The following is a 27,509-nucleotide window of genomic DNA, read 5'->3' as shown; positions in this document are numbered from 1 at the left end:
ATGCAGAGCACAGCCCTTTGGGTCAATTCATTGGCCACCGGCAAAGCAATCAAACCGAATCCCAACCCACATCTCTCATTGGTGCCTAAATGTCTGCAGCTCCAGTTTAACCAAGCAAATGGTCTCTCCTTAAACCTCTAGATTCTTCTACTGAGCTAAAGACACAGGCTGATTGCCTTAAAGATACATGTCCATTAATCATCTGTGGATCAAAATATGAACGGCAAAATGAAGAGGGAATAAGGGGAAAAAGCATGAAGGTTCCATACCACCTCAATTGGATCCCAAAAAGTGGAAGTGAAGTAACTATGATGCAAATGATTTAAAACTTCCACTCCAGGTGATGGGCAGTCAGTGTCTTTAAAAGGATGGCATTCATGTGATTACTTCCACTCCTCTACCCTTCTGTCGTAAACCATCCTCAATACATCAAAATATTTATTTTCTTGGCTTCCTAAACATAAACAAAAACATTGCCCCAAAACCTGCTGACTCTTTCATCACATATGTCTGTGAGATAGGTTGCAGGGTGTCCATTTCACTGGTACATACAAACAATGTACATTTACATTTTATATCTCTCTGAATTAACGTGACTAAGGAGTAAATGATTTAAAACTTCCACTCCAGGTGATGGGCTGACACTGTCCGTATGTGATTTCTTCCACTCCTTTACACTTCTGCAGTAAACCATCCTCATCACATCAAAATATTTATTTGTTTGGCTTCCCAGACATAAATGAAAACATAGCCCAAATATTTGCGAAATCTTTCATCACATATGTCTGTGAGATAGGTTCTAGGGTGTCCATTTCACTGCTACATACAATGTACATTTATATTTTATATCTCTCTGAATTACTTTCTCAACAATTACAATGTTGTTGTTACAAAATGTTAACGGCCAAGACTGAAGTGGTTCAGAAAGTGGACAACAACATGCCGGTATGTCATAAACCCAACGTGGTCTGTTCACTTCCAAAATATGTTGGAAATCCAGACAGGATCCGAGAGAGCCACTTATATATCCAATTTCGTCTTTGACCCAGGATTCGGAGTTCAACATGCAGCACACATATTTTCCGAGTTGTGCAGAACTCACCAGAGTCAACAAGACAAGAGTGTAGCGGGGAGTCATTATTCAGTGAAACTGACAGGCTAGTAAGCATTTAAGCAATGGCACTGCAAAAATGCTGCCATATCAACGGCCGTCTGATGATAAAAAAAACATTTGATTGATATGAATTATTGTACCTCGGTTTATTACTTTTATTCTTGCTGATGACAAAAGATCCAATTAATATTCTCTACAATGATCAGTGACAGTTATGGAAGGAAGAATTTATTCTCATTCAGGTGAGGCGTGACTGGACAATCTTCTTACTTAACTACATTACCTCAGCATTTATAGATTGACGATAGCACAGTTGAGATAGGGAATGAAGCTCCTACCTCGGATACACTTGTAGCATTTTCAACCAGCTTTTCTTTGGCCTCTTAATTTGTGCCAAATTTCAGGCCCTCTGAGTGCAGGTGAAGGTACTGAAGGAGAATCAAAAAAGTGTTAGAAACTATTTTATGAGATTGGTGTTTGCTGATTGCAGCCGTTCTAATTCACCTTGAAATTATCTCACTTAAAAACTATTTCCTTCTTCTCACGGATAATTGTGCATCGAGAATGGCTCAACTGCATTTCAGTTTAACACTGCAGGTGTGTCTGGACAAAAGCTGAGTCCATGAACTCAGTACAGCACAGTGAAGCATGTTCTTACTTTGATACATATTGTTGCTTTTGGAGCCATGAGATTATTGAATAGTGGCACAGGCTGGGTGGGCCAAATAGACTACCCCTACTCCTTATAACCTGGCTGGCATTGAGATGGCTGGCACTGAGGACTTTGGCAGAATTAACGACATTGGGATTACTGCCAGGATATTGAGCTTAATCCTGCATGGTTCACTCCCTATGCCTCTGAGGGAGTTTTAGCGTTTTGGTTCAAGTAGGTAAACTCATCAGAGTCCCAGATGACCATCGGCCAGTTTCCCTTTTGAGGGGGAGAGCAGACAGGTGGTGATTTAAGCTGAGAATCACCACACCTTATGCAAGGGGCAAGGCAGAGAAGGCCTTGGGTAATCTCAGTGGGTACGGGAATTGAACCCGTGCTGTTGGCCTCACTCTGCATCACAAACCAGCCGCCCAGCCAACTGAACTAAACCGATCCTAGCACATAAGAGAGTTGAGGTCAGATGTACACAATGATATGTGCTTACACTCAATGGCAACCTGCATCATAGTCTAGTTTGGAACCCTTAAATATCCTTGTTCTCACTCTACATGTTTATCTCTGGTATGTCAAAAGAAGATGAATTTGCATAGAGAACCTCATCATGTAAACTCTGAGATATTGCTTGCATATCCAGGAGCTCCATTAAATGAACCTATAACTCCAGTCATCTTGACAACCACAGACAATGTGATCCTTGACCTAACATGAGGTTACAAAGGAAATCGGAGCAGAAATTGGCCATTTAACCCCTCAACCGCCATTCATCTAGTCCATGGCTGATCTTCTATCACAATGCTATTTTCCCGCACTTTCCCCATATCTCTGATATCTTTAATATCTAGATATTGTTAATCACTGTCTTGAACATATTCAATGACTGCGACTTCACAGCCGTCGGAAGTAGCGAATTCCAAAGAGTGAAAGAAATCATCTTAATCTCAATTCTAAATTCCCTGCCATTTATTCTGCATCTATCTCCCCTGGTTATAGATACCCCACCTCCCCCTCTCCCCAGCCCAGCCGGGGGAAACATCCTTCCTTCATCTACCCTGTCAATCCCCAAAGAAATTTGTAAGTTTCAATGAAATCACCTCACGTTCTTCTGAGCCCTGGAGAATACAGCCTCCTCAATCACCCCTCATAGGACAATCCCGCCATCCCAGGACTTCATTCCAGATAATCTTCACTGCACTCACTTTGTGGCAAGAACGTCCTTCTATAGGTAAGGAGACCAAAACTATAAGTGTCGAAGAGCCACGTAAATTGACGGATCTGCCCCAAAAATTGGCAATGTGGGACTCCACTGGTTCTCCGGCCAATCGGTGAGATCCTGCTTATTTCCATTAAATTCAACCGTGAATCAAACCCAGGCGGAGAACTGGGCATCCGGCCGAAATCGAGGTTCGAGCTGAGTGGTGAACCGGCTGCTATGCTCTGGCCCCCTGCTGATGGCTGGTTCGGATTTCACGCCCACTAGTGGATGCAAATGAGTCCTATTGACCTATTTTGAGCCGCCATTTTGGGTAGGCGGCCCGACAGCAGAATTCCCTGAGGAATGCCTCTTATTCCTCGCTATCCATAAACTTGCATGGTGAGAGATACCAAATTGCTTCCTGATTTTGGAGCACAAATCATTTCCAATTGACCTCCGGTGGGAGAACATGGGGTGGGATTCTCCGTGCTGCCGCACCAGTTTTTTGGTGAATGGTATTTCCCATTGTGGGCAGCCCCATGCCGTCATGAATTCCCAGGGCGTGGGTGCACTGCAGGTGCAACGGAGAATCCCGACGACGGAGAATCCAGCCCATAGTCTCCCAAACGGAAAATCTTGGCCACTGTAAAGGCTGCTGAGGGAGGTAATGGTGGAAATTGCAATGGTACTGGCCATATTCGTCCAATCTTCCTTAGATTTGGTAATGGTGTCTGAAGTGTGGAGAATTCCAAACAGTACATCCTTGTCAAATAAAGGATGAAAACTCAACAACTACAGGCTAGTCAGTTTACAGGATTTGTCAGGCTATAGTATCATCATTTTCTTCATTCCTATTATTTTGCTTCGGTTAATTTGAGTGAGTCCTTGTCATTGGTTCAATATTATTTCCTTGGGATATCTGGCATGTTGACCTCTTCCTCATTTGTAAAAGCATCAATATTTAGCTGCCACCACTTCCTTATTATCATTGACAACATCACTAATCAGGTTGCAAGGGGTTCACAATGCTCTTGAACAATATCATTTCCCCTAAAATAAATGTCACATTTTTGTTTTGAACTTGCTCTCCTTTGCAAATTATTTTTCATAATTTTTTTTTGTAGCTCATCTGTTTTGTCACCTTTGCTTTTCCTTGTATCTTTCTGCAGTGATCTGCATACGTGTATGTATATAAGGGGTTAATGTTTCGAAGTAAGAGCTAAGTAATCACTAGATGGCAGCACTAGAGATGGGTATAAAAGACAGACTCAAACCGAATTCCCGCCTCTTCGTGGATGTAGTGACGAGTAACCAGAGGTAGAACAAGATAGCTCAGAGTGCAGGTGTTGTTAATCATAGTTAATATATATTTAATCTTGTTTATTTAATCTCTAGTTTAGTTGTTGAAGAGAGAACAACTCACAGGATATTTGTTAGTGTACTCAATAAATAATTTGCTTTAACTGGAAGAGTTCGAGTGTTAATGAACATCGAATACAGGATCATCTTGGTAAGAAGCAAATGAATAACATATATTGCACAAGGTAATATAACATGGTACCAGGTTATTGACTTCAAGAAAATTTACTAGATTAGATTAGAATCAGCAAGAGAAAAAAAATTGTATCGACTATTCGACTCATAGAATTTACAGTGCAGAAGGAGTTCATTCGGCCTATCGAGTCTGCACCTGCTCTTGGAAAGAGCACCCTTCCCAAACGCACACCTCCACCCTATCCCCATAACCCAGTTACCCCACCCAACACTGAGGGCAATTTCGGACACTAAGGGCAATTTAGCATGCCCAGTCCACCTAACCTACACATCTTTGGACTATGGGAGGAAACCGGAGCACCCAGAGGAAACCCACGCACACATGGGGAGAACGTGCAGACTCCGCACAGACAGTGACACAAGCCGGGAATCGAACCTGGGACCCTGGAGCTGTGAAGCAATTGTGCTAATCACTATGCTGCCGTGCTGCCCACAACATGGGAAGGCTTTGCAGAATTCGGATCCCTCAAAGACAATTCACCTGAATGGACCATGTTCAAGCTCCATGTCAACTGAAAACTACCGGTAATCTAAACTCAAATTGGAAACTATCCAAATAGCAATTCCAAATCTATCTAGAAGCACGTGATTAGCTACTGAGGCTAGGAAAATAGCTCTGCATTTGTCCATGGCAGGACAGCAGGCTATAGAAATATATAACTCTTTCATTCACTCTAAAGGGGGGGGGGGGCAAAAGCAAATTTAATTTGACAATCTCCAAATTTGATGACCATTGCAAAACACAGACAAATGAAACCTTTGAGAGACATTTTAACAAACATTTGTAAAAACATGGGGAATTGTTCACCAGCTTTGTCACTGATTTAAAATTACTAGCACAAACTTGTAACTCCGCAGATTGCATGAGTCGCTGATCCGGGATCAGGTTAATAGAATGTGTGATGAGAGATTAAGGGAAGCATTGTTATGGCAGCTTGATTTAACGCTGAAAATCGCAATTGAAAAGTGTTTATCTCCCGAGCAGAGTAAAAGTCAATATCCTAAATTTTATCATCGTGACAAAGGTGCAAATGTCAACCACGAGATCAAGAGTGTTAAAATGGTGTCGCAGGCAGTAAAGAAGCACGTTTCGGACGGCAGCAAGCTTGCGCACGCACACTCCAACCCAGGACATAAGCATTTTTCCTTCGAAAACATGTTTTTTGTGGGAATAATTGAAAAGAGTGAAGAACCTCAAGCAATAAACAACCCTCCTCAACAGGTCAACATGATCAACTCGGCAGAATCGCCGAGCAGAAACTTATAGCCAAGTTCCGCACACATGAGTGCGGCCTCAACCGGGACCTGGGATTCATGTCACATTACATTCATACCCCACCATCTGGCCTGCAAAATCCTACCAACTGTCCTGGCTTGAGACAATTCACACCTCTTTAACCTGGGGTTACCCCATCTCTGGATCTGTAAAGATTTAATCACCTGCTAATGCTCGCATTCCTAGCATTGTGTGGCATCTTTGAATTTGTCTATATATGTGTTTCTGGAACAGACCTCTTCATTCACCTGAGGAAGGAGCAGCGCTCCGAAAGCTAGTGACATCGAAACAAACCTGTTGGACTTTAACCTGGTGTTGTAAGACTTCGTACTGTGCTCACCCCAGTCCAACGCCGGCATCTCCACATCATGGCTACCATCGATACCGCAAACTGCCGGCTCAAAGTGGAGAGGATCTCCAGGAAGATCGCGCATATAGACACTTAAGTTTCTACTAAGATGCAAGAAAGCAGACAAGATCCCGAAAGGGCTACAGATCACAAACCCACTCAAGTCGACCTACAACACAGACTTTGCTGAGAGACTCTGCCGTCGCACCTCTCTCACACTCCTCAACCACCTCGTCCGCCAGCTCTACAGCAGACGACGCAACCTGGAAACCAAGATAGAGGCCATATTCTCAACTTGCGCTCAGGATGCAGCAGACCAGCTGCGGAACACCGCCAAACAGATGAGACAACAATACTATGCCACCTATATGCATACCAAGAACAGAAAGCTTGAGAAACTTGGCATCACCACCGGCAGCAACCAAGCCACCCCCGGTGTCACAGTAGAAAACAATACAGGGAAATCTATTGTCAACTTGTCAGACTCCACCCTTCAACCAGACGAAATCGAAGTCCTCAGCAGAGGGCTTAATTTCTGCACCACCACCAAAATGGACCCCATCAGTCTCGCGGCAGACACGGAGGAATTCATCAGGCGAATGAGGCTCCGGGAATTCTTCCACAGACCCCAAGAGGCCAACAGCGAACCCAAGCAGACTACCAATGAACCGGAACAGCAGACCGAGAGATCTGCGGTGCGGCAACCGAAGAGGAAAGAGTCGAATTGGACCCCTCCTGAAGGCCGCTGCCTTAAACTCAACATGTATGCTCAAGCCGTCAGGAGTCGCGTCAATGCCAGATTCATCAGTCGCATTCACAAGACAACCCCGAACGTCACCCAAGCACAACGCAATGCCATCCGCGCTCTCAAGACCAACCACAGCATCGTCATCAAACCAGCAGACAAAGGGGGGGCCACTGTCACACTGAACAGAACGGACTACTGCAAAGAAGTATACCGACAACTGAACAACCAAGAACACTACAGACAGTTACCCGCAGATCCGACCAAGGAACACATCCGCCAACTTAACAGACTGATCAAGACCTTGGATCCAGATCTTCAGAGCACCCTACGTGCTCTCATCCCACGTACTCCCCGCATTGGAGATCTCTACTGCCTCCCAAAAATACATAAGGCCAACACACCAGGCCGCCCTATCGTTTCAGGCAATGGGACCCTGTGTGAGAACCTCTCTGGCTACATCGAGGGCATCTTGAAACCCATCGTACAAGGTACACCCAGCTTCTGTCGCGACACGACGGACTTCCTACAGAAACTCAGCACCCATGGACCAGTTGAACCAGGAACATTCCTTGTCACAATGGACGTCTCGGCACTCTACACCAGCATCCCCCATGACGACGGCATTGCTGCAACAGCCTCAGTACTCAACACCGACAACTGCCAATCTCCAGACGCAATTCTGCAACTCATCCGCTTCAATCTGGATCACAACGTCTTCACCTTCGACAACAAGTTCTTCATCCAGACGCACGGAACAGCCATGGGGACCAAATTCGCACCCCAATACGCCAACATCTTCATGCACAAGTTTGAACAGGACCTACTCACCGCACAGGACCTTCAACCGATGTTATACACCAGATACATCGATGACATTTTTTTCCTTTGGACCCACGGCGAAGAATCACTGAAACGACTACACGATGACATTAATAAGTTCCATCCAACCATCAGACTCACCATGGACTACTCTCCAAAATCAGTTGCATTCTTGGACACACTCGTCTCCATCAAGGACGGTCACCTCAGCACTTCGCTTTACCGCAAACCCACGGATAACCTCATGATGCTCCACTTCTCCAGCTTCCACCCTAAACACATTAAAGAAGCCATCCCCTATGGACAAGCGCTCCGTATACACAGGATCTGCTCAGACGAGGGGGAGCGTAACAGACATCTAAAGACGTTGAAAGATGCCTCGTACGAACGGGATATGGCACTCGACTCATCGATCGACAGTTCCAACGCGCCACAGCGAAAAACCGGACCGACCTCCTCAGAAGACAAACATGGGACACAATCGACAGAATACCCTTTGTCGTCCAGTACTTCCCCGGAGCGGAGAAACTACGTCATCTTCTTCACAGCCTTCAACACGTCATTGATGACGATGAACATCTTGCCAAGGTCATCCCCACACCCCCACTACTTGCCTTCAAACAACCGCGCAACCTCAAACGAACCATTGTGTGCAGCAAATTACCCAGTCTTCAGAACAGTGACCACGACACCACACAACCCTGTCATGGCAATCTCTGCAAGACGTGCCAGATCATCAACATGGATACCACTATTACACGTGAGAACACCACCCACCAGGTACGCGGTACATACTCGTGCGACTCGGCCAACGTTGTCTACCTCATACGCTGCAGGAAAGGATGTCCCGAAGCGTGGTACATTGGCGAGACCATGCAGACGCTGCGACAACGAATGAACGGACATCGCGCAACAATCACCAGGCAGGAATGTTCCCTTCCAGTCGGAGAACACTTCAGCAGTCAAGGGCATTCAGCCTCTGATCTCCGGGTAAGCGTTCTCCAAGGCGGCCTTCAGGACCCGCGACAACGCAGAATCGCCGAGCAGAAACTTATAGCCAAGTTCCGCACACATGAGTGCGGCCTCAACCGGGACCTGGGATTCATGTCACATTACATTCATCCCCCACCATCTGGCCTGCGAAATCCTACCAACTGTCCTGGCTTGAGACAATTCACACCTCTTTAACCTGGGGTTACCCCATCTCTGGATCTGTAAAGATTTAATCACCTGCTAATGCTCGCATTCCAAGCATCGTTTGGCATCTTTGAATTTGTCTATATATGTGTTTCTGGAACAGACCTCTTCATTCACCTGAGGAAGGAGCAGCGCTCCAAAAGAAACTGACATCGAAACAAACCTGTTGGACTTTAACCTGGTGTTGTAAGACTTCGTACTGTGATCAACTCAAGCAGTGAATGGACTTCAACAGTGCAAGTTAACAATTTTCCAGTATTGTTCAAGCTTGACACTGGGGCTTCAGCCAATCTACTGACAAACAAAGATCTCAATACGATTCCAGGAGAACATGAGATGCTACCTGCTGCATGTAGGCTGAAAGACTACAATGGCAACCAGATCGCTTCAAGAGAATCGTGCCATCTTAAAGTCACAAACAAGAAGACACTACGATTTGAGATAGTGGACAACGAGAAATTATAACTGTTAGGCGCTCAGGCTTGCGGAGACTTGCGGCTTGTTCAGTGAATCTATATGAATACTCAGGATACTTCACGCATGGAAGATGAAATCCAGCAGATACTTCAAAAATACCCTGATGTATTTAAAGGTATGGGTACTTTACCTTATCAGTACAAGCTTTTACTGAAAAAAGATGTAAAACATGTAATTCATCCGCCTAGGAGGGGTTCCTGCTCCTTTGCGACAGAGGTTGAATCTAGAACTGGACCGACTACAATCACAAGGAATCATATCTCGAGTCACACCGCCGACTGACTGGGTCAGCTCTCTAGTATGTGTCAAGAAATCATCTGGAGATCTTAGAATCTGCATAGATCCAAAGAATCTGAACAAAAATATTCGGGCGGAACATTATCCCATCCCTAAGTGTGAAGAGATCACATGCGGCATGGCCAATGCTTGAATCTTCACTAAACTCAAAACTTCTCAGGGATTCTGGCAGATGCAGCTTGACGACTCATACAGGTTATTGTGCATTTTCAATACTCCATTTGGATGCTTCTGCTTTAACCGCATGTCCTTTGGGATAATATCCGCTGCAGAGATTTTCCACAGGATAATGGAGCAGATGACAGAGGGTATCGATAGTGTAAGAGTCTATGTCAAGGACATAATCATCTGATCCACGACTGAAGAAGAACACATCTGTCATTTGAACATGGTGTTTCAAAGAGTCCATAAGTTTGGATTGAAACTAAACCAATCAAAGTGTACATTTGCACAAGCATCGTTAAACTTCTTGGGAGGTACCATATCCTGTCAAGGTGTCAGGCCAGATAATGCGAAGATTTTTGCGATCCAGAATATGAAAACGCCCCAGGATAAAAAGGCTGTGCGAAGATTTCTGGGCTTTGTAAACTTCTCGGGCAAGTTTATCTCGAACCTGTCCAAGGGGACGTCAGCTTTACGCAATTTGATAAGGAAGACCACCAACTTGCAATGGACACAAAGTCACTAAAATGAATGGGTGGATCTCAAGCATCAACTAATGTCTGCACCAATCCTTGCTTTTTTTGACCCAACTAGAGCAACCAAGATATCCACTGATGCAAGTCAGGATGGAACAGGCGTAGTTCTTTTACAGCAGGACGATCAATCTGATTGGGTTCCTGTTGCATATGCTTCAAGGGCTATGACTGCAATAGAGTGCAGATATGCACAGATAGAAAAGGAATGTCTCGGGTTACTCACGGGAACACTGAAATTCCATGACGATGTGTATGGGCTTCCAACCTTTATAGAGGAAACGGATCACAGGCCTTTGGTCCACATCATCGAGAAGAATTTAAATGACATGACTCCTCGCCTACAGCGTATCATGATGAAGTTACGAAGGTATGACTTTAACTTGGTATACACTCTGCGAAAAGATCTCATCATTGCTGATACGTTATCCAGATCAATTGACACAGAAAGTTCACCATCAGAATTTATTAGAAACATCGAAGCTCAAACGCAGTTATGCACGGAGAATCTTCCGGCATCTGATGAGACGCTACAACTGATTTGTCAAGAAACAAAGAAAGATGGGACCTTGCTAAGGGTGATGCACCATTTCCAGCATGGTTGGCCAAAGGGACGATGTCCACAATATCAAAACATTCAGACCGAGTTAACAGTAGTTGATGGGCTATTGTTACGCAATGACCAAATTGTAATTCCACTGAGTCTGCGCTCTGAGATGCTACACAAGATTCACGAGCGACATCTCGGAATCGAGAAATGTAAGAGACCATGACAGGCAGTTTACTGGCCTGGCATCATCAAAGAAATAACTGACATGGTCATGACATGTGACACCTGTCGGAAGCAACAACCTGTACAGTGGAAACAGACACTTCAGCAACATGAGTTAACAACGTCACTACGGACAAAAGTAGGCATAGATCTGTTGCATGCTACTGGTCGTGACTACGTTCTCATCATGGACTACGACTCAAACTTTCCGGAGGTTATGAAACTTCCTGATCTTACTTCTTCATCTGTCATAAAGGCTTGTAAGGAAACATTTTCACGACATGGGATTCCACACACAGTAATGTCCGATAATGGTCCTTGTTTCGCGAGTTGGGAATGGACAGAGTTTTCAAATAACTACAACTTTCGTCATGTGACATTTAGTCCACACTACCCACAATCCAATAACAAAGTTGAAAAAGGTTTTCACATCATCAAACAACTTATCAGTAAAGCGAATGATTCACAATCTGACATACATTAGGCTTTGTTATCGTACCGAACAACTCCATTAAGCTCAGGACTGTCAGCAGCTCTGATTATTTTTAACAGAGATGGCAGAACAACTTTATCTGCAATACAATTCAAGGACCCTGATCACTTGTATGTTCTCAACAAAATCAAAGAACAATGTTCCAAACAGTGGCAATGCTATGATCAGCATGCGATCAAGCTCAAACCACTGACAAAAGATGACACTGCCAGACTAAGAAACCCAGAGGGAGGATGGTCTGCTCCAGCCACTGCACTCAGGCAAGCAGCACCGCGATCCTACATCGGCAAATCAGCTGAGGGGGCGATTTTTCGACACAACCGGAGAGATCTACTGAAGATTCAACTTCAATCACCAGATTTCCTACATTGAATCTCAATGAGCCACTAATTCGACAAAATTTACTTCACAGCAAGAGGACAGATGACGTTCACAATGGCATTAAAATATCCACATCACCACTTCAACAGTTAAGAAGATCTAATAGAAGAAGAAAGAAACCCAACCGAGTCAATTTATAAAGATTGTACTCTGAAATGATACTTAACTTTGTATAATTATCAATATTGTCATAACTTGTACAGATATACACATCCTTATTTATATTTTCCTGTTGTACAATTTTCTTTAACCAGTTCAGAAATTGTGTAAAAAAAAAAGGAGGATGTAGTAATCTGCACACCTGTATGTATATAAGGGGTTAATGTTCAGAAGTAACAACTAAGGGGCGGGATTCTCCGTGAATCGGCGCGATGGCCCGAACCCGGCGCCAAAAACGTTGTGAATTCTCCGGCCCGGAATGGGCTAGCAGCAGCGTGACGCCATTCGCGACGGCGTCACCCGTCACGGACGCGCGCGTTGTCAATGACGCCGCACGGTGTCGCAGCACAAAGGATGGCCCACCACCTACGTCACAGCACAAAAGACGATCTCCCCGCGTCACAGCAACAAAAGATACCCCCCGCCCCCCCGGAGACCAGTCAAAATGGCCACCCGCCACGCAGCGCCGAGGTTCCAGGAGCGGGTAATTGAGGTGCTCCTGGACGCAGTGGAGCAGAGGAGGGAGGCCCTGTACCCTGGACACGGCCGCAGGGTCGCACCACGCCTCAGCCGGCGCCTGTGGAGGGAGGTGGCAGAGGCCGTCAGCGCCGTGGCCGTGACAGCAAGGACAGGCGTCCAGTGTCACAAGAAGATCAATGACCTTGTCAGGGCAGCCAGGGTGAGTACCCACCTCCGATGGACGGCACAGCCCTAGATGAAACCGACATGGCTGCACCCATCCATGCAGGCTGCAGTGGCAGGATGGGTTGTGAACCTCTGCCAACATACACACAACCGCTGGTCCGCATGTATATGTCTGCCTAACACTGTTGCCCTTTATCCCTGCCACCCACCTGCCCTCCCACAGGAGAAGCGTGCACACAACAACCCGGAGCGTGAGACAACCGGAGGAGGTCCATCCGAACTGTGACCACTCACCATCCATGAGGAGAGGGCCCTGGAACTTGCAGAAGGACCCGAGGACCGGGAGGTTGCGGATGCAGAGGTCGGGGGTGCACCACCAAGTGAAATTCCTCCACTGCCTACCCCCCTTTCCCCCTTCTCCCATATCCCCCTTCCCCATATCCCCCTTCCCCCATATCCCCCTTCCCCATATCCCCCTTTCCCCCTTCTCCCATATCCCCTTCCCCATATCCCCCTTTCTCCCTTCCCCCATATCCCCCTTCCCCATATCCCCCTTCCCCCATATCCCCCTTATCCCCCTTCCCCCATATCCCCCTTTCCCCATATCCCCCTTCCCCATATCCCCCTTCCCCCATATCCCCCTTCTCCCATATCCCCTTCCCCCATATCCCCCTTATCCCCCATATCCCCCTTCCCCCATATCCCCCTTCCCCATATCCCCCTTTCCCCCTTCTCCCATATCCCCCTTCCCCATATCCCCCTTTCCCCCTTCCCCCATATCCCCCTTCTCCCATATCCCCCTTCCCCCATATCCCCCTTCTCCCATATCCCCCTTCCCCCATATCCCCCTTCCCCCATATCCCCCTTATCCCCCTACCCCCATATCCCCCTTCCCCATATCCCTCATATCCCCATTCCCCCATTCACCCCATATCCCCCTTCTCCATATCCCCATATCCCCCTTCCCCCATATCCCCCTTACCCCATATCCTGCCTGCTCCCTATCCCCAACTGCGTGTCTAACCATCCATGCTGTATTGCAGGACCAAACATCGACCCACCCGTACCCGCGGATGGCGACCGCCCCCAGGACGACCCAGTGCAGCCACGAGCCACCCACGCGCAGGAGCAGGGATTGGTGTCGGTCATGTGTGCCACCCTGGCTGAAACCCCATGGGTGGCGTCCGCGATGGAGGCAGAGGTTGCGACGGTGTCAGACATTGGTCGCAGTATGCAAGGCCTGGGACATTCTGTGTGGGCGGCATCCGTAGCCCAGGACATGGCTGCCCTCACACAAGCAGCCATGAGCCAGAGCCAGCAGCAGATGACAGAGGCGCCCAACGCCGTGGCCCAGTCTCAGCAGGCAATGGCCCAGTGTCTGCAGGCCGTGGACCAGTCTCTGCAGGCCATGGCTGAAGGCATCGGCGCCATTGCCCAGGTGCTGGCCGGCGTCGCCCAGACACAGACAGGGATGGCCAACTCCCTGAGCTCCATGGCTACGCAGAGACTGCGCAGAGTGCAAACCGCACTTTTACCGGTCAGACCGAGCGCACCTGATGAAGGCCTCCCGTCCCTTTGAATGCCTCAGCATGGATTTCAAAGGGCCCCTCCCCTCCTCCGACCGAAACACGTACTTCCTTAATGTGGTCAATGAATACTCCAGATTCCCCTTCGCCATCCCATGCCCCGATATGATGTCTGCCACAGTCATCAAAACCCTCAATAGCATTTTCACTCTGTTCGGTTTCCCCGCTTACGTCCTTTATGAGTGGTGAGCTGCGTCAATTCCTGCTCGAGCAGGACGACCAGCTACAACCCCCGGGCAAGCGGGCAGGTGGAGAGGGAGAACGGGACGGTTTGGAAGGCCGTCCTGCTGGCCCTATGGTCTAAAAATCTCCCGGTCTCCCGCTGGCAGGAGGTCCTCCCGGACGCTCTCCACTCCGTCCAATCGCTACTTTGCACTGCGACTAATGCAACCCCTCATGAACGTCTCTTTGCCTTCCCTAGGAAGTCCACCTCAGGGGTTTTGCTCCCAACGTGGCTGGCAGCTCCAGGACCCGGTCTCCTCCGCAAGCACGTGCCCTCCACAAGGTGGACCCATTGGTCAAGAGTGTACACCTACTCCATGCAAACCCGGTCCGCCTACGTGGGGTACCCCGATGGCCGACAAGACACGGTCTCCTTCAGGGACCTGGCTCCAGCTGGTTCCCGACCCCCCCCCCCCACAATTGCCCCGGCACCACCCATCCTCCCCCCAGCGCACCTCACCATAGCCCCTGCTCCAGGACGATCCGTCCTCCCCTTGGTCCCACCCAGGGATGAAGATGAGGACTACACGCTCCCGGAGTCACCGGTAACCAAGCCGGCACCTGCATCGCCACTGGGTCTGCGGCACTCACAACGGAGGATCAAGGCACCCGACCGGCTAAATTTGTGAACTTTCCCCAAACTGTACACTTTAAAAATGCTCACAGACCATGTAAATAGTTTTTCCACCCCCCCGCTGGACACTTTTTTAACAGGGATGAATGTATGAATGTGGTAGTCACCACTGTTTGTATATAGGTAAGGCTCCTGTACTTCAGGTATGGGGATAGATCCCTGCCTGCTGGCTCCGCCCAGTAGGCGGTGTATAAATGTGTGTGCTCACCGAGCTGCAGCCATTTCAGCAGCAGCTGCAGGAGGCAACACATCTCTGCTTAATAAAGCCTCGATTACTCTCTACTCTCATCTCGTCGTAATTGATAGTGCATCACCCAGACAGTACAGCAGGAGTGGAGGTGTCCTGCTGTGACTCCTGCCCTGTGACCAGTGTCCCCGCTGGTGCACATCTCCTGGGGTGACCCAGTCTGGTTGGGCCCGGCTGCAGGTTGGGCGTCCCGGGTAGCGTGGTGCTGCCCTGTTCTGCCCGCTGCTCACCAGATACACCAGGGACAGGAGGGGGGAGTCCGAGGTGCTGCGCCTTTCCGGCACCTCCCCTGCGGGGGTCTCTTCTCCCTCGCGGTGCCCGATAACCCCCGGGCTGCTCCATGGGACTGGGGTGCGAGCGGAGCCACCCCCTGAGGCCTGCGCCTGCAGGTGCAGGAAGCCACCGTCATCCCCTCCTGTAGTCGCTGGGTCTCTGACTGTATTTCATCTGTAGCTGGGACTGGATCTTCCAGGAGACTGGGACCCATCTGGGCGGCAGCTGGTTCCTGGGGACCGCCTGCCCTCCGACTATTCGGCCCCTTGGCTGTTCCTACCTCCACCTGCTGTTCCGGATGCGATGTGTGGTGTTCACCAGTGGGTGTCCCAGGAGCCTCTCCACTAAATTGCCGAACCGAGGTGATGACCTCTGAGATGGGGAGGGTGTTGGAGACAGCTGTGACGGAAAGTCAATGTCCTCATCCGACCCGAACTTCGGAGTCTCCTGAGTCTTGGGCAGAGGGCTTGTGTTCAGGCTGCTCTTCCCGTCAGTGCTCTGCCATCGGTGGGGCACCAGCTCTGGCACTGGCTAGGGGCAGGGGGCTCCGGATCGACCGGCCCCATCTCCGGCAGGTCCTGCACGACACAGGATGGCATGTATGGTTAGAGAGCGAGATGGGGGGTTGTGGGGGGGGGGAGGGGGTTTGCGGGTGTTGAGGGGGATGTTGGTTGTGGGCGGTGAGGTGGGGGTGCAGGGGCTAAGGTGGTTGTGGATTGCAGGGTGTGAGGGGGGTGTGGGTTGCGGGGGATGAGGGGGGTGTTGGTTGCGGGGAGTGAGGAGTGTGTGGGGGAGGTGATGTCCACACATGTGTCATGGGGACCCGCAACTAAGTGGGGTCTCACTTGCTCACCCGTCTCCGACCTCCGCCTCGGCGATCTCCCTTTCCCCCGCGCTGACAACCATGTCTAGTGCCCTCTGCTCAGGTAATGGTGATGGGCCGAGGTCTGATGGCCCCCCTCCGGTCTTCTCCCCCTCCCGGCGGTTCTACGTGGCCTTCTCCTGGAGGCAGGGGGTCAAACACAAACACACTGTTAGACGGTCCGACGAATGCAGCCCAGGGGTTGGGTCGATGATGGCATGTGACCAAGGCACTCGGCCATTGCGGCTGGCATGGGTGCTGTTATGTGGGGCAGGGTGGGGGTTCGGTTGTCCCTGAGGGGGAAGGCGCCAGGTTACGAGTGTGTGTGTGGCGGGGGGGGGGGGGGGGGGGGAGCAGGATTAGTGCCAGAGGCACAGCGCTGCCTATTCACTCTGGCCGCCCTGAGAATGTTATGCATGTCTTCCTGCACTTGATGCCAGTCTGGATGTTGTTGCCCACAGCGTTGACCGTGTCTGCCACCTGCACCCAGGCATGGTGAACGGCAGCGCCTGGTGGCCTTCCTCCTGGACCGGGGTACAGGATCATCTGCCTCTCCTCCACGATGTCCGTGAGGGTGTCCAGCTCAGCGTCCCTGAACCGTGGCGCTGCTCTCCTTCCAGCCACCTTGTTGAGTGGGACGGTGTGTGTGGGGGATGGATCGTTTAAGTGCAACTACAGCGTATGAGTCTCAGGTGCGGCAATCACGGACCCGACGAACATGGCGCCGTTTCGCTTGGAACCGGTTGCGTTCCACGTGGCGATGGTGCTCGACCATTGACAGTTGCTGAATTGGTGAACCTGTTGTGTCGCTTTTGCTGTCAGAAAACACCACTATTTCCACAGCACTTAGTCCCAAAATCAGAGAATCCAGCCCAATGTCGTTTCCCCTAACATAATTGTCAAACATTTTTGTTCTGAACTTGCTATTCTTTGTAAATTATTTTTCACACTTATTTTTTTGTAACTCATCTGTTTTGTCACCTTTGCTTTTCCTTGTATCTTTCCCAGTCACCAGTATCATTGGTTTGATTCTAGTTTTGTACGCAGTTTCTTCATTTTAATATTGTCACTTACCTCTTTATTTATCACTTGATTTCTTTTATTGATCTATAAATGAATGGGAAAAAGTTGGAATTTCTGGAAAAATGCGGAGGATTGTGCCTAATTGGATAACTCATTCAAAGAACACAGCAGGTGGAGTGGGATGAACACAGCAGCCTCGGCGCGGAGAGCGGGAGTTTCCGGCCGGAGCCGCCGCTCGGCAGCAGCATGACCTCGGCCCTGGAGACTGACATCAACCGTATCCTGCACGGCGCGGGGGAGAATGGGGGCGGGGGGTACACCAACCGCCTCCTGCCCGGGGGGAGACTTACACCAACCGCCTCCTGCAGGGACCCGGGGAATTGGGAAGGGATGTTGGGGGCGGTCTCGGGGATTTGGGGGACGGTATCGGGGTGTTGGGGGTGGTCTCGGGGATGTTGGGGGTGGTCTCGGGGATGTTGGGGGTGGTCTCGGGGTGTTGGGGGGGTCTCGGGGATGTTGGGGGTGGTCTCGGGGATGTTGGGGGTGGTCTCGGGGATGTTGAGGGTGGTCTCGGGGATGTTGAGGGTGGTCTCGGGGATGTTGGGATTGGTCTCGGGGATGTTGAGGGTGGTCTCGGGGATGTTGGGATTGGTCTCGGGGATGTTGGGCGGGGGATTGTGAAGGGATGTTGAAGAGTCTGAGATATTGGGGGGGTCTCGGGGATGTTGGGGTGGTCTCAGGGATTTGGGGGGTGGTCTCGGGGTGTTGGGGGTGGTCTTGGGGATGCTGTGGGGTCTCGGGGATGTTGGGGGTGGTCTCGGGGACGTTGGGGGTGGTCTCGGGGATGTTGGGGGGTCTCGGGGATTTGGGGGGTGGTCTCGGGGTGTTGGGGGTGGTCTCGGGGATGTTGGGATTGGTCTCGGGGATGTTGGGCGGGGGATTGTGAAGGGATGTTGAAGAGTCTGAGATATTGGGGGGGTCTCGGGGATGTTGGGGTGGTCTCAGGGATTTGGGGGGTGGTCTCGGGGTGTTGGGGGTGGTCTTGGGGATGCTGTGGGGTCTCGGGGATGTTGGGGGTGGTCTCGGGGACGTTGGGGGTGGTCTCGGGGATGTTGGGGGGTCTCGGGGATGTTGGGCGGGGAATTGTGAAGGGATGTTTGAAGGGTCTCAAATATTTGGGGGGTCTCGGGAATGTTGGGCATCTCGGGGATTTTCAGATGCATCTCATGGATGTATGGGAGTGGATATATGGCAGTGGTCGCTGTTACCACCCCCCTGCAACGAGTTGGGTTTAACCCCCCTCCCCTGCCAGTGCTCAGTCTCGCTCAGCTGGGGAATAATCTGCTTTTATTTAACATTATTTGGAGCTGGCGTCATCGACATGAGCGATTCCTGGCGGTTATATCCATAAACTCTGCAATACCATGCAGGATTCTTTTTTTTTTATGGACCGAGTATTGAGCGGACTTGATACTGATTGCGGTTGGATACCGAGGCATTATCTACCAGCATGTTCTGGTGACTATTCGGGTGAAAGTGTATTTGCTCTTTGTAGTTGCACGTTGTTAACGTTATCTTTAGGAGCAAAGGAGTCTTGTTCCAATTGTACAGGACTTTGGTGAGACTGCAGCTAGAGTATTAGCTTTGGTCTCCTTTTACTCAGCTTGGAGGGAGTAAGGACCAAAGTTTTCCAGACTAATTTGTGGGTGTGGGATGATGGAATTGTCCTTCTTGGAGAGATTCAATAGACTAAACCTATATTTCCTAGAATTTAGAAGAATAAGAGATAATCTACTTGAAACAAGATTTGACAATCTAATAGAAACTTACAAGATAATGAATGGCTTAGATAGGGTGGATGTAGGGACGTTGTTTCCATTAGCAGGGGAGACTAGGACCCGGGGGCACAGCCTTAGAATAAAAGGGAGTCACTTTAGAACAGAAATGAGGAGAAATTTCTTCAGCCAGAGAGTGGTGGGTCTGTGGAATTCATTGCCACAGAGGGCGGTGGAGGCCGGGACGTCGAGTGTCTTTAAGACAGAAGTTGATAAATTCTTGATTTCTCGAGGAATTAAGGGCTATGGAGAGAGCGGGTAAATGGAGTTGAAATCAGCCATGATTGAATGGTGGAGTGGACTCGATGGGCCGAATGGCCTTAATTCCGCTCCTATGTCTTATGGTCTTATGATCCACAGTTTGAGATTCAATAACTCTAGGTCACATTGCTGTTTCTGAGCTTGAGGATGTCACCTCTGGTAATGGAATTTGTCATTATGGTTAAATTTTGTTCTGTTTCAGTCCCCCAGAGCCTCTTTCCTCCTTCACTGATTTTTGTTTGGTTAAGAATCCAGCTCCCCGCTTCCCATTTTAGAACAAACATTCTAAAAATGACTTTGATAACACTGTGACCTGACTTTCTGTTGGTCTGTTTATTGTTCTAATGTGGCTTCAGGTAAACTGAACTTGTTAAAATATGAAAATGAGTCTGGACTGTAACAAACAATACCCCACAACATTGCTGAGTATGCACTGTAAGAAACGACACCCCTCAACACTGCAGTCATAATATCATGCACCAAGAGATTCAGAAACAGCTTCTTCCCCGCTGACTCCTGAATGGCCCTCTTCTGTACTGAACCAATCTTTCTAAATCACTTTGCTACAGTTGTAGCACTGTGTCATGATATTCAGATAAACATATCATGGTGCAAACACACATACACAGTAATGGACAGATCAACGGACCAATTAACACACACGCAACATCACAGCCAATCACCAGTGAGAGCACACGCACTATAAAACAGGGAAAATCACAGTTCCCGCTCATTCCAGCAGGAGACGCTCAGGGCACAGAGCTCACAGCGTGCCACTCAGACACACACCATGTGCTGAGTGCCTCTCTAAGATATGTTAGGGCTGGGTCCACAGGTTAACGGGTAAATTACGAACCACAGTCATAAGTTTACAGATGTTCTTATCAAGAGTAAGAAAAGAGTTGTACCATCTACAACCGTGTTGGTTCGTCTGTATAGCGGAACACCCAACACAACATAGTACTAGGTTTGGAACCCAGCAACTGTGAGACCTACCTGCACATCTTTAGGAATACGCCATCCTGCGCCATGGACACCATCAGCCCGCCGCAGCCGCTCCAAATCGCTGGAAACCTCGGCGTCAACTGGAAGCTGTTTAAACAGCGCTTCCAGTTCTTCCTAGAAGCCACAGAAAGGGAGAATGCATCGGACACCAGGAAAATCGCCCTCCTCCTCTCCACGGCAGGGCAACACGCCATCCACATCTACAACTCCCTGGTGTTCGCGGAAGGTGAGGACAAGACGAAGTACAAGACGGTCCTTCTAAAACTTGAGGAACACTTCAGCGTCGAGGTGAACGAGAGCTTCGAGAGGTACATCTTCCAGCAGCGCCAGCAGGGTAAGGATGAGCCCTTTCAATCTTTCCTGACACACCTCTGTATCCTCGCGCAGTCCTGCGGCTATGAGGCCACCTCCGATTCCATGATTCGGGACCAGATAGCTTTTGGGGTCACCTCGGGCACCCTACGCCAGCAGCTCCTCACAATTAAGAGCCTCACCCTAGCCACCGCCATCGAATCCTGCGTCCTCCATGAAAACGCGACCAGCCGGTACTCCCAATTCCAGGTGGCCGAATCGGCATGGCACGGGTCCATCGAGGCCGAGCGGGTCCAGTCAATCGAGTTCCTCCTGGCCCGCGGCCCGGACGAGGGCAGCCATTTTGCGCGCTTTCCGCGGCCTCCCACGCTTGTACGTGGCAAAAGAGAAGTCTACGCAGAGGGATGTGACGTGCAGGCGCACTCTACGCAGGACCGAACTGCGCATGCGCGGTGGCGCAACGAACGCCATGACGTCACGATGTGCGGCAACTGTGGATCCGCACATTTAAAGCGGCAATGTCCAGCAAAGAATCGACAATGCCTCCGCGATGGCAAGATGGGACACTACGCTGCCTGCTGTCGAGCAGCTCAACCTGCCAACGCTCCCCAATTCCGCCAGCCTTGCAGGGGCGTGCGGGTCATTCAGCCTCCATACACCGAGTCATACCCTGACGATGTACAGACTGGTGATACCGATGACCGGGAAGCCTTCCGCGTTGCGGTCATTGACAGGAATCGGATGTCCCCAAGTAGGACCCACCAGCCGATGCCAGTGAACAGCGTTAATCCGGGTGATGAATGGTGTGCCACCCTAACGGTCAACCGATCACCAATCACATTCCGTCTAGACACTGGTGCCTCCGCCAACCTTATTGCATAGTCAGCCTTCTACACCTTGAAGGTCGAACCACCGATTCGGCCATCCTGCTGCCAGATGGTCGATTACAACGGGAATGTCATCCCGGCCATGGGATCCTGCCAGCTCGAGGTCACACATAATTCATACACAGCCACACTGTCCTTTGAGATAGTTGGATCATCGAAGGACTCCCTGCTAGGCGCCCAGGCGTGCAAGGTTCTCCACCTCGTTCAGCGTGTACACACTCTGTCTCCAGAAGGCACGTCCGACTTCCCGGATGCAGACTTTAGGGCACAGCTCCACTCGTTCCTCACCCACAACCAGGAGCCTTTCGAGGGCATGGGCACACTGCCATACACTTACAGAATACGGCTCAAACCAGACGCCACCCTGGTCATTCACGCACCTCGTAGAGTCCCAGCACCACTCAAAGACCGCCTCAAGCAGCAGCTGCAGGATCTCCAGGACCAAGGAATGCTTTCCCGGGTCACAGAGCCCACGCCATGGGTCAGCTCCATGGTGTGTGTAAAAATGCCCTCTGGCAAACTCCTGATCTGCATCGACCCGAAAGACCTGAACAACAACATCATGAAGGAACACTACCCCATACCCAAAAGGGAAGAGATCACGAGCGAAATGGCCCGGACTAAAATTTTTGCAAAGCTTGATGCCTCAAAGGGTTTTTGGCAGATTCAACTGGATCAGTCCAGCAGGAAGCTGTGTACCTTCAACACTCCCTTTGGCAGGTTCTACTACAATAGAATGCCGTTTGGCATCATCTCGGCATCCGAGGTGTTTCACAGAATCATGGAACAGATGATGGAGGGCATCGAAGGGGTGCGCGTCTATGCTGATGACGTCATCATCTGGTCCACCACACCACAGGAGCACATCAGTCGTCTCCAGCGCATCTTTGCTCGGGTACGAGAGCACGGCCTGCGCCTCAACCGAGCCAAGTGTTCTTTTGGCCAAACTGAGCTAAAATTTCTGGGGGACCATATATCCCAGTCAGGAGTGCGTCCGGATGCAGACAAAGTGACAGCTATTACAGCCATGCCGCAGCCGGCAGACAAGAAGGCAGTGCTACGCTTTCTCGGGATGGTCAACTTCCTGGGGAAGTTCATTCCCAACCTTGCCTCCCACACAACGGCTCTTCGCCACCTAGTGAAGAAGACTACGGAGTTCCAGTGGCTGCCCACACACCAGAAGGATTGGGAGGAGCTCAAGATTAAGCTCACCACAGCCCTGGTCTTGGCGTTCTTCGACACTTCTCGAGATACAAAGATCTCGACTGATGCCAGCCAGTCCGGCAATGGGGCTGTACTCCTGCAATGGGACGACACTGCATCATGGGCCCCGGTCGCCGATGCCTCGCGGGCCATGACCCCCACTGAACAGCACTATGCGCAGATTGAGAAGGAGTGCCTGGGTTTGTTAACCGGCATAGATAAGTTCCATGACTACGTGTATGGTCTCCCTCAGTTCACCGTGGAAACCGACCATCGCCCCCTGGTCAGCATCATACAAAAGGACCTGAATGAGATGACCCCTCGCCCTCAGCGCATTCTGCTCAAGCTCCGGAGGTACGACTTCCAACTGGTCTACACCCCGGGAAAGGACCTCATCATCGCGGATGCCCTGTCCAGAGCAGTGAGCACACCGCCCGAATCGGGGGGGTTCGTATGTCAGGTCGAAGCGCATGTGGCCTTCACATCGGCCAATCTGCCAGCTAATGATGCAAGTCTGGCCCGTATTCGCCCGGAGACTGCGGCTGACCCCCTTCTACAACGTGTGATGCGCCACATGACGGAAGGGTGGCTCAAAGGACAGTGCCCACAATTCGACAATGTCCGAGACGACTTGGCCGTCATTGACGGTGTCCCCCTAAAGCTGGACCGGATTGTGATTCCACACAGCATGCACAGGTTGGTCCTCGAACAATTACACGAAGGCCATCTCGGGGTTGAGAAGTGCAGGCGGAGGGCCCGAGAAGCTGTATACTGGCCGGGCATCAGCGACGACATCGCCAACATGGTGCTCAACTGCCCCACCTGCCAAAGGTTTCAGCCGGCGCAACCCTCTGAGACACTTCAGCCGCATGAGTTGGTAACGTCCCCCTGGGCGAAGGTGGGTGTGGACCTTTTTCATGCGCTCGGCAGGGACTACGTCATCATAATTGATTATTTTTCAAATTATCCAGAGGTCGTATGCCTGCACGATTTGACATCGTTAGCTGTCATCAGGGCATGCAAGGAAACCTTCGCTCGCCATGGCATTCCGCTTACCGTCATGTCGGACAATGGGCCCTGTTTTGCGAGCCAAGAATGGTCTTCTTTTGCCGCTTCGTATGGCTTCACACACGTGACGCCAGCCCTCTGCAACCCCAGTCAAATGGCAAGGCGGAAAAGGGCGTCCATATCGTCAAGCGGCTCCTCTGCAAGGCTGCTGATGCCGGAACGGATTTCTGTTTAGCCCAGCTGTTGATGGGCCGCGCCCTCAGGACCACTGTACCATCCATTCATGTTCCTAAACCTGGCCATGCTCCAGTACTGCAGAGGATGCGACAGCAGCGTGCTCAGCAGAAGGTGGCACATGACACTCGGGCAACTGATCTTCCTGCCTTGGCGCCTGGAGACAACGTCCGCATCCACCTACCAGAGGGTGGCTGGTCGGCAACTGTCGAAGTTCTCCGCCACGTGGCTACCCGCTCGTTCCTGGTTCACATGCCTGATGGCTCCATTCGCCGGCGTAATCGCCGGGCTCTTCGGCTGCTTCCGCGCTCCCTCCGTGATCATGCACCAGTGTCACGCCCTCCTGTTGTCCCTGATGTCAACTTCGTGGAGCTTCCTGCCACCATGCCTATTCCTCAATCGCCTGTGGCCAGGCTCATTCCTCAGCTGGTGGATCCTAACCCACCCTTGAGGCGGTCAACCTGAATTCGTCGCCCACCTACTAGGCTTGACTTGTGAGCCTGTTTGCACATTGGACTCACTAAAGTGTTATGCCACAATGTTAATGTGTTTCTCTTTTTGTCGTTACAGGAGTTCGTTTTCGATGTTTGATGATTGCACTTGTTTTGTTTATGGTACAACCTTGTTGCTATGTTGCACCTTACACCTTCCTATGTATATAGTTTAGCCTCATGTACATGTTGTAGATATTGCACACACATATTCAGCTGCACTCAGTACACACCAATATTTGTTACCACATAGGCACATATTCTACCACATAGGCACATATTCTTGTAAAAAGGGGGGATGTCATGATATTCAGATAAACATATCATGGTGCAAACACACATACACACTGATGGACAGATCAACGGACCAATCAACACACACACAACATCACAGCCAATCACCAGGGAGAGCACACGTACTATAAAACGGAAAACACCACAGTTCCTGCTCATTCCAGCAGGAGACAGCTCAGGGCACAGAGCTCACAGCGTGCCAGTCAGACATACACCATATGCTGAGTGCCTCTCTAAGATAGTGTTAGGGCTAGGTCCACAGGTTAACGGGTAAATTACGAACCACAGTCATAAGTTTACAGATGTTGTTATCAAGAGTAATAAAACAGAGTTGTACCATCTACAACTGTGTTGGTTCATCTGTATAGCGGAACACCCAACATGACACACTGTACTCCGTATAGTGAGTATCACTGCAGTAATTCTTTAGGGTAGTGTCCTAGGCCCAACCATCTTCAGCTGCTTCATCAATGACCTGCGTTCCATTATAAGGTCAGAAGTGGGGATGTTTGTGGATCACTGCACAATGTTCCGCACCATTCGAGACTCCTCAGATAATGAAGCAGGCCATGTCCAAATGCAGCAAGTCCTGGACAATATGCAGCTTTATGTTGACAAGTGACAAGTTACATTCGCGCCACACAAGTGCCAGGCTCTTGAACATCTCCTACAAGAGAGGATCTAACCATTGCCCCTCAACATTCAATGCCATTACCATCGCTGCATCCCCCTCAATCAACATCCTGGGGGTTACCATTGATCAGAAACTGAACTGGACTAGCCCCATATGAATACTGTGGCAACCAGAGCAGATCAAAGGCTAGGAATCCTACGATGGGCAACTTGCCTACTGACCCCCTAAAGCCTGTGCACCATCTACAAGGCACAAGTCAGGAGTGTGATGGAATATTCTCCACTTGCCTGGATGAATGCAGCTCTAACAATACTCAAGATGCTCGACACCATCCAGGACAAAGCAGCCCGCTTGATTGCTCCTCCTTCCACAAACAGCCAAACCCTCCACCACAGACTAACAGTGGCAGCCGTGTGAACCATCTACAAGATGCACTGCAATAACTCACCGAGGTTCCTTAAACAGCACATTTGAAACACACGACTAATACCATCTAGAAGGACAAGAGCAGCAGATACCTGGGAACCCCACCGCCTGGAAGTTCCCCTTCAAGGAACTCACCACCTGACTTGAAAATATATTGTGATTCCTTCATTGTCGCTGGGGCAAAATCCAAGAGCTCCCTCCAGAACAACACAGTGGGTGTACCTCCACCTCAAGGACTGCAGAGGTTCAAGAAGGCAACTCTCCACCAGCAACTAAGGATGGGCAATAAATGCTGGCCTAACCAGCGACTCCCACATCCCATAAATGAATTTAAAAATGGCATCACCCGATGTGTATGTTTATGTATTTACATCATGCATTTATCGTATGTTTTATGTTTTCATTTAAAAAAATAAAATTAGAGTATCCAATTCATTTTTTCCAATTAAGGGGCAATTTAGCGTGGTCAATCCACCTATCCTGCACATCTTTGGGTTGTGGGGTTAAAACCCACGGCATCACGGGGGGAATGTGCAAACTCCACACAGACAGTGACCCAGGGCTGGGATCGAATCTGCGACCTCGGCACCATGAGACATCTGTGCAAATCACTGCGCCATTGTGCTGCCTGTTCTATGTTTTCATGTATGGAGCGATGTGCCTGGACTGTACACAGTACAATACGTTTCACTGTACCTCGATACACATGGCAATAAATCTAAATCTAATGTAAATCTAATTGCCATACAATTACATGTATTGCTAAAAGTTCTACAGCCTTTGGAGTACAATCTGGAAGCAAAACACACAGGCAATTATGGATCAGCCATTGTGTCGAGTGCTGTAAATAAAGCACATTATTCTGAAAATGTACATGTGCATCTTAATCAGTTTTACAGTCAGCTTCAGCACTTACGCTGAACTATTGGAAACATACCTGGTTGAATGTGTAATGCCAATTCTTCAGGAATGTCAGTGAAAGCACTGTACAGTATCGGAAACACAATGATTCCAATGAATTGTTGCTTTTTTCACATAACAATTAAAATGAGACGGAGGCAAAACACATTCAGTGATACACAGGTGCGTTAAAATGGTTCTATTTAGTGTATGTGACATGTGTTTTGCTGCTTTTGTGCTGAGTTCAAACTATTGCAATCATTAAAATAACAAAAGTACAGCCCAGGGAGGCAATTCTGTCCAACATATAAATACCAAGCTGTGTGAAGTG

At 49.7% G+C, this 27,509-nt stretch overlaps 1 long non-coding RNA gene across 1 annotated transcript; it reads right to left on the bottom strand.

Moving 5' to 3' along the window:
* Positions 1–1,088: 1,088 nt before the first annotated feature.
* LOC140407810 (uncharacterized) lies at positions 1,089–17,841 on the bottom strand. The gene is made up of 3 exons (XR_011939819.1): positions 17,740–17,841; positions 1,453–1,542; positions 1,089–1,212 (listed from the first exon to the last, which is right to left on the bottom strand). It is a non-coding gene; the product is annotated as an uncharacterized lncRNA (long non-coding RNA).
* Positions 17,842–27,509: the final 9,668 nt, after the last annotated feature.

This window comes from Scyliorhinus torazame, chromosome 2 (genome assembly GCF_047496885.1).
Source record: "Scyliorhinus torazame isolate Kashiwa2021f chromosome 2, sScyTor2.1, whole genome shotgun sequence".
NCBI classification, from domain to species: Eukaryota; Metazoa; Chordata; class Chondrichthyes; order Carcharhiniformes; family Scyliorhinidae; genus Scyliorhinus; species Scyliorhinus torazame.
Note: the sequence above shows the minus strand (reverse complement) of the source record. Positions and strands in the feature narration are given on the sequence as shown.